General features: G+C 37.3%; 1 protein-coding gene across 1 annotated transcript in view; it reads right to left on the reverse strand.

Moving 5' to 3' along the window:
* Nucleotides 1-13,669, reverse strand: part of GCC1 (GRIP and coiled-coil domain containing 1) — a 270,668-nt gene that overhangs the window by 112,164 nt on the left and 144,835 nt on the right. The window lies entirely within an intron of this gene.

Here is a 13,669-nt window from a genome sequence, read left to right on the forward strand (position 1 = left end):
ATACACAATACACAAAATAGGTTTAGAAACCAAATAAATGTCCCCTTCTTGCTGCCAGTGACTTAAACAAAAATCTAAGATAAAATGCCACTATCTATAAATTACATTACTCTGAAAAAACATTTCCACCACAAGTAATATGAAATTAAGATAAACTGGCTTAAAAAAGATTTCTTACAACCACAAAAAGATTTTGAATGAATTAGCAGCAGTCTCATCTACAGCACCAAGTATATAAATTTTTAACTTTTACCGTTATCCACACACACACGTCAGCCCATGCACGAGCACATATCTACACACATAATTAGGCTTACAAATCATGAGAGGAATTCTTATATTTCTTGAAAATGAAATTTTACTATTAATGACAATCATAAATCAAAACATTTCCACCACAAGTAATATGAAATTAAGATAAACTGGCTTAAAAAAGATTTCTTACAACCACAAAAAGATTTTGAATGAATAAATCAATGTCTCTCACAACAATGAAAACCAGTTATGTAAGACAAGTATATACAGAATTAACTTTACCGTGACTTGACTTGTCAGGGTTAGTTATGTCCACACGATCTCTGTTACATTTCAAGAGATCACCTTCTGGGCAACTCCAATGAAATTGACTGTAAATGTTTTAGGAACAACAGGTGGTATTTATAGTCCAACAGTTTGCATGAATGGCAATGATTACAAAAAAGTTAAGTGTTTTACAGAAATGCCCACAACAAATTTTGCTTGACTGAAAGATTGTAAAGTGGAGGAAAACAAACCTTGTTATATGCGATGGAAGTCACATCAGTGTAGAGTCACAATTTCTTTTTCTTTTACCATTTTTTTTAAATATAATGGATAAAAAATAAAAAGGAACCAGGTACAAACACACAAAATTAGAATATATATACATATATATTTACAAAATAAAATAAAATTTGAAATATCAAAATAGTTATTACAACTCAGTATAGTAAGACAAAACTCAGCTAATGGGTATAACTCTTTAATAATTGATCTGTTTTAACTATTTGTTTAAAGTTCTTATGTTCTTTTTAGATCTCATATAACATTTAACCAGTAAATACAATTATTTTCTTTTAAATGCATATAAATTGTTTGCTTCCATAAACACTTTTACATATGACATGGGTAAAATGGTGAAAAAAACATTTCAGAGATGAACGTTTGAAGATGGCTTTTCTAATGGTTTTGAGCAATGAATTAATGCAATTCAAATTAGACTAGTAAAAAGGATTTTCAAAAAAGCATTTAATTATCCAATTCATTTGATTACTAATAATATTCAAAGAGTCACAGTTGATTTTAACTAATAGTTTTCACAAATGGATATATCCATTAGCTTCCACTGTGCTACATAAGAGGAATCTAACCAATATAAGTAAATTAATAATATTATGCAATAATAATAATAATAATATCTGCAAAGGGTATTTCTTTTGGGACCTGGCACTTGATAAAGCTGCTCTATTTAAGCAGCTTCCAGGAAATAGTCCCCAAGATTTTTAAGGGAATTCATGCTGCACCGCCTGCCAGACAAATATCCCTAGGGAGTGAGGGCCCCCTCATTTATTGCTTAGCTTGCACCTACAGGCCATTAGTGGAATAACATATATCCTATCTTGCCTGGACTGCTTAAATGCTGACCTTATTCACTGTATTTTTTGTTCCTTTGCAACTATCCTGAATGCTAGTCCTTTGATTTGTTAGAGACATGCTTAGAATGCCTAAATGTATGTATCTACCTCATACTTAACTGCGAATGTTGTAATATTGTATTTGCAACTACCATGTAGGCTATTCCTTTGAAATGCTAGAGACATGCTTAGATTGCATAAATATATGTACCTACCTCATATTTAAATGTGAATGTTTGAAATGTTGCATTTGTTACTGCTAGCTTATACTACTTATATATATGCCGAATGCTAACTTTTCTCTAATGTATATTTGTCTCTCTTTCTCCCCAAAGTACACAGCTCAAATTTCTCCTGCTCCTAATATAACCACTACCTACCTGGTGAGATAAGAATCCCATCCAAAGTCCAGCGACCTCATCTACCAGCTTCTTTTCTCAGCACCCTCTATCAAGGAAGAAAGAAAGTATGTTATGGGCTAAGTCCACATTGTAAATCAGACCCATCTACTACTTGCTTCAGGGCTCCAAAGTTCGCAGTGAGCTTGAGCAGCCAGCTTCCCTTGCCCCTCCTCTCTATCTACCCAACAGCCAACTCACCTCTACCACTTACCTAAACCCTCTTACTATGCATCTCTTCTACCACAGTTCTACACCAGTTAGCTCCCTTACACACTTACCTACAATACCAGATCTTCTCACTAGGTGGCACCTTTATCCTATCCATCTTTCTCTGCGTCTCTCTGTTCTACCTCTGTAATTTCAACTAATTTCTTATGTCCTTGACCTGATCCTCTTCATACTCACCTTGTGCCCTTTCAGTACTTTGCCCCACTGGCTCTCCTTTTCGGTAGACTCCTGTACCATCTCAGACCTTCTCCACTCAGGTCCTACCTATCTAACCTGTAGCTAACTCCATTGCTGATAGTTTTCCTCTCTAACTTCTATTCCTTTTGTCTCTACCCGCTCCATTCGCCCTGCGGGCTCACTCCGCTCCCCTACCCCCAATTCCCACCCACCCCCACTGCATCTACATTTATACCCATCTAACCACTCCTACTTCCTCTCCAACCTCGAAACTCCACCCCTTCCTCTTCCTATCTCCTCCCACTTTCATACAACCCTTACTTCACATCTCTCCCTCCTCCTTACTCAACACCACTACATTGCTTATCAATACCCTAACATGCTTAAAAAATACTCATCCTTCCCAATTACTACTACTCCTCCTGAACCTTACCTACATCTACTGTCTTACCCAACCTTATCCCATCACCCACTCACCACTCTCACAAACAACCTGCCCTCTCCATACTTCACAATCCAACTTCTTCAACTCAATCTCCCCTGAACTATATCCCTTCAGCAACAACCTATGTTTTCATTTCAAACTATTCCCCCCTCTTAAAACCTCATCAACTACTCTACCCTCCATACCTCCCACTACTCTATCAACTTATACCTCTCAATCGAAACAATCCAAATGCCTCCACTACTTAACTCAACTTCTAACTTCCATACTTTTATCTGGTGATATACACCCTAACCCAGGCCCAACCCCTCCTCCTCAATAACTACATCCATCCTACTTGCATCTCTTAATGCACAAAGTTTAGCTAACAAAATTTCAAATCTCCATGCCTGGCTACTCCATAACAAACCAGACATCCTAGCTATATCTGAAACCTGGCTAAAACCACATGTAAACAATGAAGAGATATTACCACCCAATTACTCTATCATCAGAACAGACAGAACCCATAAAAAAGGTGGTGGAGTGGCTCTAATCAAATCTTCCTCCCTATCTATAACACCCTACAATAAAGCCATTCCAAGGTTCACTAATGCAGAATTAATACTAGCTCATCTTCAGCTAAACAAACATAAATTTATATACATTGCCTCTCTTTACATTCCCCCTGGAGACAATGTCCCAATACTCGAAGAAATCCCCTCCTGGCTATCAACTAACATCTGTAATGAAACTATAATCATGGGAGACACCAATATTAATTGGTCTTCCATTCAGTCCCCTACTCACCCCCTCAACATCAACCTATACAACTACTCTCAACTCATCAACTCCATAACTAGGCCATCCAAAGACTTCACTAGTGGCAACATTTTAGACTGGATTCTAGTCTCCCACCCCCACAACTATCCTGACAGTGGAACCCTCCCTGACTCCCTCAATGACCACCTTCCCATCTTCGCTAGACGTTTTCCTTCTCCCTTACTAGCTACTCATACTTACTTAACTACCCGATGTCATAGAAACTTTAACCCAGAAGCTTTCTCTGACGCCCTTAAATCACTTAACTGGTACCCTCTAAATACTCTACCACTTGTAAATGCAATAACTCACTTTAATACTACCTTCCTACATCTCCTAAATAATCATGCTCCCTTAATAACCAAAAGAATAAAAAGGAAAGCCACCCCCTGGATTACTAAAAGTACACTAGCCACCATGCGACTTAGAGATAAAGCCTGGACACAATACCAGAGGAACAAATCTACATCTAACCTTAATGAATACAAAACTCTTCGTAACTCAGTTAAAAAGCTTATCTCAGCAGACCGTCAAAACTACTTCGTCCGACTTCAAAGCAACCATAAAACCAACCCACAAAAGTTCTGGAGAGGTATAACTACCCTCTTAAAACCTGGTACTACAGAAAACCCTAACCCCTCCCCAAATGTACAAGACTCTGATCTTGCTACCCAATTCAATTCTTTCTTTATTGACTATTTTCAAACTTACTTCTTTTTCAAATAACAATCCACCTCCTACCTCCACTTCTCCTCACCCATCTCCCCTTCCAACTTCTTTCTCTAATTCCTCACCTTCTCAACCCCCACCATTTTTCATTAAACCTATTCCTACTTCTACTATAAGAAAACTCCTGCAGAAACTAAAACCATGCACCAATGCCCCTGATAACATCCCCTCATACTTCCTCAGCATAGCTGCTGAAGCCATTGCCCTCTCTATCAGCATCCTAATCAACCGCTCTATCCGGGAAGGTCTTGTTCCTGAAATCTGGAAAAAAGCTTACATCATTCCCCTGCACAAAGGAGGAAATAATACTAATATTTCCAATTTCCGTCCCATCGCCATCCTCTCTCTCATTTTTAAAGTCCTAGAGAAATGTATCCACCTTCAGCTCCTCCCCCATCTCTTAGACAACAACCTATTAACTCCTACCCAACACGGATTCAGACCCCATCATAGCACTATGACTGCCCTCCTTTCCTTCCTTGAAACTGTGAATAAAGCTAGAGATTCTGGCTTCACTGTATCTACCCTCGTTCTCGATCTCTCTAAGGCCTTCGACACTATCTCTCATAACCTACTTCTTACTAAACTAGCTAACCTAAACCTCTCCCCTCAAATGGTTTACCAGCTATCTCTCCAATAGGCAACAAGCTGTCAAATGGAAAAAGGCCACCTCCTCTTTCCTCATCACCCCCACAGGTGTCCCACAAGGTTCCATACTGGGCCCCCTCCTCTTCAACATTTTCATTAATGACTTTTACCGCTCTATCCCTCTTGCTAACGTTATCCAATATGCAGATGATTCCACAATCATCTGTGCTGCCCCATCCATACCAACTCTTTTAAAACTAACTCAAGATGCCTTCTCTACCACAGAACAATGGATGAAAGACAACCATCTAACACTCAATGCTGCTAAAACTAAACTTATGATTTTTACCTCCTCTAAAACTAAGAATTTCGATCAAAATTTATTCTCCATCACCAGCCAAAATACAACACCTCTTGAGCTGGTATCTGAAACCAAACTACTAGGAGTTCAAATAGATGACAGGCTCAAATTTAACTCCCATCTACTACTAAACATAAAAAAAACCACCAAAAACTTGACATGCTCTACCGACACAATCGGTTCCTCGCCTCAACTACTAAACTTACTCTCTCTACTACATTTCTCTTACCCTCCCTTCTCTATGGAGCTCCTCTTCTAACAAACCTACAATTATCTCTCAAAACCAAACTGTCCTCTTGTTACAATAAAATAGCCAGATTCGCCACTAGCAACAAATCATCAACCCATCACTGTGAATCTCTCCACAAACTATACTGGCTTGAGCTTCCCAACTACCTCTCCTACACTCACCTCACCTATGCTCATAAACTCATTTTCCAGCCATCCCTCAGTCCCTCCCTCTCCACTACCTTTAAAATGCACCACACACAAAGACTTCTCAGATCCAACAATCAAAACCTTATAGAAGTTTACAGACCCTTCCACCCCCCAGGACAATACCTCCTCTCACACTCTCTAGCACGCCTATGGAACTCCCTTCCCCCCTCCATTTGTACCATTACTAGCCTCCCATCCTTTAAAAAATCACTCCACTCTCATCTAACTTCCGCATGGGAATGCTCCTGCTCCCATCCCTCATAACTTACACTTTACTTCAACACTCTTTCCCTTCCTTCTTTCAAATCCCAGGTAACAAATTCTTGCTTGCTTCTATTATACAACTCCTTACTAGAATCTCGCAATTCCTTTCCTTACTGAATCTAACTACCTGTCCAAAAAAAAAAAAAATTAATTTTGATTGAAATACTTTTGATCAGTCTGTTTTACCTCTGTACTCTTCATTCATTCTATGTGTGTATATTAATCTTAGTTTGTTTACCTCTGTAATCTTCATTTAATCTATGTTTGTATATTAACCTTTGTGTAATCTGTATGAGGAGCTTTTCTCCCCAGGACTCCATTGAAAACGGGTTATTCAGGCCCAATGGACTATCCTGGTTAAACAACTGCAAATAAAATAAATAAATAAATAAATAATTATAGAACAGATGTAATTCTCAAGGTAATTGAAATCCTAAACCACCTTGTTTCCATGGTCTACTATAATTAGCAAAGGATGATCTTTGTTTTAAAGAATGCCATAAAAATCTGAATAAAGTTTGCTGGGCTTAAAAGGCATCCACAAACCCCAAACTTATGAATATCAGACATATTTGTAAGTGAAAGAGCACCAGAAATATAAAGCACAGGGACCTGAATTTTGTCAGTGACATAAACAGAACATGCTGGAGAGACAGATATATTCCAGAGATTGCCCCTCTTATGTGAAGCCAAGTTTGTCTATTATCCAGTTGGGTCACAACCTAGACCAGTGGATGGGGAATAGGAAATTTACACTGGGCCTGGCACTCACGTCCCTTATGGACAGAAGTAGCTTATAAATGCCTGGCTTCAATGTCCTATTTGGATATAGGACATAATTTTTTAAACACCTTTATTGAATTATCACATGTGACATAAGCAAATTTGGGTGAGTATCATTATAACGAAAAGTTAATGGTTCAAATGCATAAACATCGAACATTATGCATCGAACTATTAAAACATCGAATCACAGTTAAAATAATTTTAACAACAAAAACAAAAAGCCTAAAGAGTGTAGGAAGGGGGCAAGCCCTCCTGTACCCCCATACCCCCGCCCCGCTACTTAAATATACCAACTCCGAGATCGCACTTTAACGGAGTACAGTGCAGAAAGGGAAAATATCCCTTTCCTACACTGTAGCACGATCTCGGAGTTGGTATATTTAAGTAGCGGGGTCTGGGGGGTGCAGGAGGGCTTGACCCCTGATTTAACCTGTCAAGGTAAGTTTGCAACATTACATAAATTATTCAATTCCTGCCCTTTTTTGTTAAAGAAACATCTTTATTAAACCATCACTTACAACATAAGCAATTATACATTTACAGAAGTGAAAACAAACCTCACTGACACAATCCTAGTTGCAAGCATTTTACATCACAAATCATACTGACACATTCCCAGTTGTAAACATTATACATCATTTACCTATCCAATCATTTTCAGTCAAACACTACATAGCTCATTTAAGTCCTGCTTCTCTTAAACCTCATTTCTCCCCTGTATGTATTGTTCCCACAATTCCCATTTTTCCTATGTAGTTTACTCCCACCCTTTTTCTAAAGATCTCAATTCTAGTTGTTTTATCTCTGTTACTATATTCACTACTTTTAATACAATTGGTTTAGATTTTGATTTCCATTTTCTAGTAACTCCTTTTTTGGCAGTCACCATAATTAGACACAGCAAGGCCTTACCATGTCTTGGCAATTCAGATTACTTTTCATAGTTCAGGAAAATCATCTCCCTCGTCACACCAATCTGCCCACCCAGCATCTCTGACAGTACTTCCCGCAGGTAATGCTTAAAGTTGGCCAACTTACCACACTCCTAGAAAGTATGTTCCCAAGTACCTCTTTCTTCCCAGTCACACCTCCAACATTTGCGGTCTACCCGAGAAAAAATTCTCTGGAGTCTACTTGGGGTATAAAAATTTCTATATAAACATTTCCAAGCAAAAATCCTAAATCTTCTAGACTCTTATTGCATATTTGGGAGACATACATATATCCTCTCATTGCTTCTTTGTGAAATGCTTATTCAATATCTCTTCCCAGTCCTTTCTAACCTCCTCTGATTGATTCTTATCATGCAATATTTTATATGCTCTACTAATTATTCCTTTTTTTAATGGCAGGTTCTATTCTAGATTCTACTAAAAACTGTACCAGTGCTGGTCTTTCATTTAGTACCCCCCCCCCCATTTCTTTCTCTTTTCCTATACTCCGATATCAATCCTTGATAGGGAAGGCAATCTCTAACCTGCAGTCCAAACAAATTCTTGGCCTCTTCCCATTCTATTACCTTTCCTTCTCTGGTTATTTACTCTCAATATCTTGGTTCCTTTGGCAGTTTTCTCTAATAAATTCCAGTTCCCTATTGCCTATTCTCCATTTTCCTAATTAGAGTCACCCCTATCGGCAGAATCTCCTTTCTCCATTCCTGTGTTGGCTGAGTTCTTAGAATACTTTCTGCTATTTTATGTATATAATATTCTGTATTATTAACAATACTCTCCTTAAAGGCCTGCTTCCAAAATCTACTTCTCTCCTTGTTTCTTGAGCTTCCCTCCTGTTTCAACATCAACCCTTTCCTCTTTGAATTTTAGTTTTCTGATTGCGCTATATATAGGAGCCTTAACTATGTAGCTCTGAAATACCCCCTCAAATTGTGTAATCGCAATCCACCCTGTTTTACTAGAAGAATCAGCTTATCCCAACTTGAATCTTGCTATTGTCCCCTCCCAGATAAAAGTCCCTCAGCTCTTTATTAATTGCTATCCACAAGGTCTTCTCTGGTTGATAAAAATATGCCTGACCTATGTATAACACTAAAGGGACAAAAACATTTTGACTGCTTGTATCTTACTATCCATATCCATATAACAAAGCTCCCATTTTCTCAATTTTTTGTATTATCGTTTGTTTAGTCTCTTCCCACAAATCCTTAGCTGCCACAGCAGAATCATTTTTAATCCATACTCCTAAATACTTCATTTTATCATGTCCCCATAAATACGGACATTGCTGAACCAATTTGTGTATAGGTACATAATTTACTGCTATTGCCTTTGTTTTAGCTTCATTAATTCTGTATTGCAAAAAGATTTTGAAACTGTCTCAAAATGTTCCACACACCGTGATGTCCCTTTCTGGTTTTGTCACGTATAACATCGCCTGCAAATAGAGCTAGCTTTTCTTGACTACCACACCAAATATATCCTTGAATTTCTGAGTCCCTTATTTTCTTTGCCAGTGGTTCTAAATATAATGCAAATAACAAAGGAGAAAGAGGACACCCCTGCCTGGTTCCTCTGCTCAAGCAGAAATTATCAAGGAGGATCTCATCCACTTCCGATCCCTCATATATCCTCATAATCAACCTTATAATGTTTCAGGAAATGCAAATGTTTCCATTGCCCCCCTCATAAAGTCCCAGCTTAGTCTGTCAAATGCTTTCTATGCATCAAGACTAACAACAATGGTATTTTCTTACTTCTTATTTCTTACACTCTGCTTCCCTCTGGATCATCAGTGTTCTGCTAATGTTGTCAAATGTTTGCCTCCCCTCCACAAAACCACACTGATCCATATCTATCAATTTTGGCACTACATTTCTCATTCTTTTTAGCCACTACAGACATGAACACTTTATAATAATGGTTTATTATTGAAATACTGTTAAACGAAACTCTCCAGATCTTTCAGTTTTTTCCCTCCTAGTATTCCTGCGGAAGTTTGGAAGCTATCTTTTCTTGGGGACTTCCTGTAGATTTGGTTATACATCATAATTGTTATCTCCTCTCCTATCCTCACCATTCGTAATTGAGCCTCCTCTACCTCTAACCTTAGCATATTTAATTTTTGAATAAACATTTCCATTTGTATCTTTTCTTGATTTACCTACAGCTCTGCTTTATACAGACTTTCATAGAAGTTCTGAAATATTTCTAATACCTCTACAGGATCTTGTTACCTTCCTTGTTATAGGCTTCCTAAGCCTGGTGACAGCCCTTTCTACTTTCTGTTCTCTGAGTCATTGTGCTAAAAGATTTGTGCTCTACTGTTACTATAAAAAAAAATCTATTTAACGGCAATCTTTTTAAACTCATGTATATTACTGAGGTAATCCCTTATTTTCTACTTTGCATTCTGCAGTTGATCCTCTCCTTGTTCGATGAGATTCCCCCTATTCTGCAATACTTTAACATTTGTCAGACCCTCTACATAATTCTTATTTCTTAACCATAGTTCCCTTTCTTTTAGTTCCACCCTATTTTTTTAAAGTCCACCTTAATTTTATCCCACTCCCTAGCTATATTTTCAGAAGAAATTTCTATCCTTTCCTGAATAATCTCCACTACCCATTCCTTAAATTCCTCTCTTTTCAACAGACAGGTGGGAAAGCACCAGCGTCTCATTTTTATTTCATTACCCTATGTTTTTACTTTAGTTATTACTGGCGCATGATCTGAAAATAGCTATTGCATGTGTATCAAGACCTTCAATTAAATGCGCATGCTCCTGTGAAATGTAAATTATGTCTAGCTTAGCCGTATATCTTGGGGAATAAGAGGTAAATTCACTCTAAACTCCTATTACTGAATTCACATCTTCCATGCTAAATATTTTCATAAATTTCTTCTAAAATCTACCTTCCTTTATTATACTTTCCCTTCTGGTCCCCACAGACACATCATTACTGTTGCAAATCACATTCAGGTCCCCAACTATAATACTCGTTGCTGAAAAGAGATTATTTCTCCCAGAATTTTCTTAAGCTCCATTACAACAGTTTTAGGTGGAATATAAATACATGCCAGTGTAAACCTCCACCCTTGTGAGTAGCCTCTTAGCACTACAAATCTGCCATTATGTTTTTTATTCTCTTCTATCATTACTGGAGCTTCTCTTGCAATTAATAACTACACCTCTTTTCCGTTATCCAGGTATTCCACTGAATAACCATCCTAAAAACCTTTCATTATCAAATTCACATGTTCAAAATGTGTCTCCTGTAACATAGCCATTTGCACTCTACATTTTTAATATAGTTCACTACTCTTTCTTTTTTCTATTTTTGTGTGAGACTGTTGACATTTAAAGCCTTTACAGAAAGCATCATTGCATTTTATAAGTTATTCTCACTTTTTATGTATAGCACCTTTTTTGTTAAATGTCTAGTTCCAGCTTTTGTGTTACATGCATTCACTGTTTGACAGACAACTTTTATACAGTTGTTTCTTGTCATATCCATTTGAGCCTATGTCACATCTTTTTTTGTTTTATTGAAAGGCCTCAAAAAACGCACACCCCAATACCCCCTAAAACCTATAAACTTAATACTAACACACAAAACTATGTACATCTTCAAATACTGACGTTTTACCCTCCTAATAGGAACAAAAGTCCCAAACTGATAGCCACACTCAGACATGAGTTAACCTAAAAGAAAGGTTAAATATATTTAAGATGAATGGTGTAACCTATGCATCTACTAAGTGTTAATTGTTTTTGTCTTTTCTTTATAGCTCTCCCAGCTGGGAAAATCGCCGAATGCTTTCAGAGAACATCATCTCCTAGCCAATTTCTCTTCAGTTTTTTTCTTCAGCAAATCAATCACTTTCCAGACTGTAGCTAGTTTCTCTTTATCAGATTGTTTCCATGGAAACATGGAGACCACCCACAGAATTGCTACTGAGCATGCATGTACTTGCTAGAGAAAAAGCCTCATCATATTCAATATTCTTATTCATTTACTTGCTTACTCTTAAAATTTGGTACTAAAATCAATCTAAGGTCCTCAATCAAATCATTTCCCCCATGCAAGAACAGGAAAAAGAACATTAATTTTTCTTTTGTCATGCTCTTTTAACCACACTTTTCTTTTCATTACATTGCCTACATTTCTTAAAACTGAACAAGAAGAGAGAAGGGAGAAAGAAAGAAAAGAACAGCAGCATCTGTTTACAATCCCCATTACACTTAAAAATAACTGAGAAAACTTATTGGCATGGCATACACCCCCCACAAGTCCAACAAATTCTGAAAAAAGTCCAAATATTTCCGGATTTTCTTGTTCTGTCACATTTCACACATACAATTATTACACTATAATCCCACATTAAGTTACTGATTTTCTTACTGGTCATCTCCATCTCCCAAATCCTGTCTGCTTCATTTCCAAAGTACTCTCCATTCTTCTAGTCAACTGTCATGCTCCCCTCCTTCACTCCAACATTTTCTATTGATACACTGGAAAAAAATTCACAGATATAGTCTCTCTGTGGTCTTTATTACCATAAGAAGCAGCAACAGAATCTCTATTTCACATCTCACTTTTTGTTGGACAAACTTTTGTATTTCCTCCTTAGCATGTACTTCATCAAAAAAAGGATTTTTGTCTCTCCAGGGAAGAATACTTTGAAGACAGCTGGGTACAACAAGTTTGAATCTCACACCTGCACCTCAACATTCCCTGAATAGTGGAATAAATGTGCTTCTATTCTACCTGGTGTACAATGAGTAATCATTCTACACAAACACTGGTGTCTCCCACTTTTACTGCTTTGTCCTTCGGCCACAGTTTTGTCAAAATCAACTCCTTCTGCTGGTAGGATTGCACCTTTAATATTGCTTTTTGCTGAACAGCTGCAGAACTTTCCCCAGTCAGTGTTTCTTCCTTAGTTTTTGTAGCTGATTTTTTCCAGGTCCTCTGTATTTCTTTTTTCCCCCTGGCATCCAGGCAGTACACTTACTAGCCAGTTACTGAAATTTACCTACAAAACACAAGTTTACTGGCCTTCTCTGCTAAGTTTCTGTTTTCATACCGGGAGATCTATAATTAAGCTTTTTATCAATGTACAGCCATCTTAGAAGTCCTGGTTATAGGGCATCATTATTCTTTCGAGAAAATTTGGTTTGGCTAGGCTTAGACCCCCCCCCCCCCATCATTAGCCTAGTAACAGTCTTTCTATAACTTATTATTTTTAATTGGAACAATAACTACAGACTGAATAATATAAAGGATTACTGGATGAAGAATCATTGTTATAAATTTTTATTTGAAGATTAATTTATTCCAGATAATTAAAGTTTCAGTATAATACTGGAATAAAATCGAAGTTTCAGTATCTTTAATAATACTGCAACAGTTATTTACAATTGGATTTAAATGATCATATTTTATATATATATATATATATATATATATATATATATATATATATATATGGGTCTACTTCAAAGTATCGAAACATCACATCGAAGACCATATTATCGAGACATATCACGAAATCCACATAACATCGAAGATCCAGAACCACAAAACCTAACCCTGGGAAGACTAACTACTTGGCCACAGGACAAAAAAAAAACAAACAGCACAGCAAGTAAAACCCAAACTGGGGTGCTTCACCCCCCACACCCCTCACTAACTAAATATTCCTACTCAGAGATCACACTACATTGTGTTAAGGACAAGGTTCACCATGGTGGCCAAGTGATTCTCTTCTTGGGGTTAGCTTTTGAGGTTCCGGGTGTTCGATGTTATGTGGATTCAGCTATGCTATCTTGATAATAATAG

Source organism: Protopterus annectens, chromosome 11.part0, assembly GCF_019279795.1.
Source record: "Protopterus annectens isolate FY-2018-M chromosome 11.part0, PAN1.0, whole genome shotgun sequence".
NCBI classification, from domain to species: Eukaryota; Metazoa; Chordata; order Ceratodontiformes; family Protopteridae; genus Protopterus; species Protopterus annectens.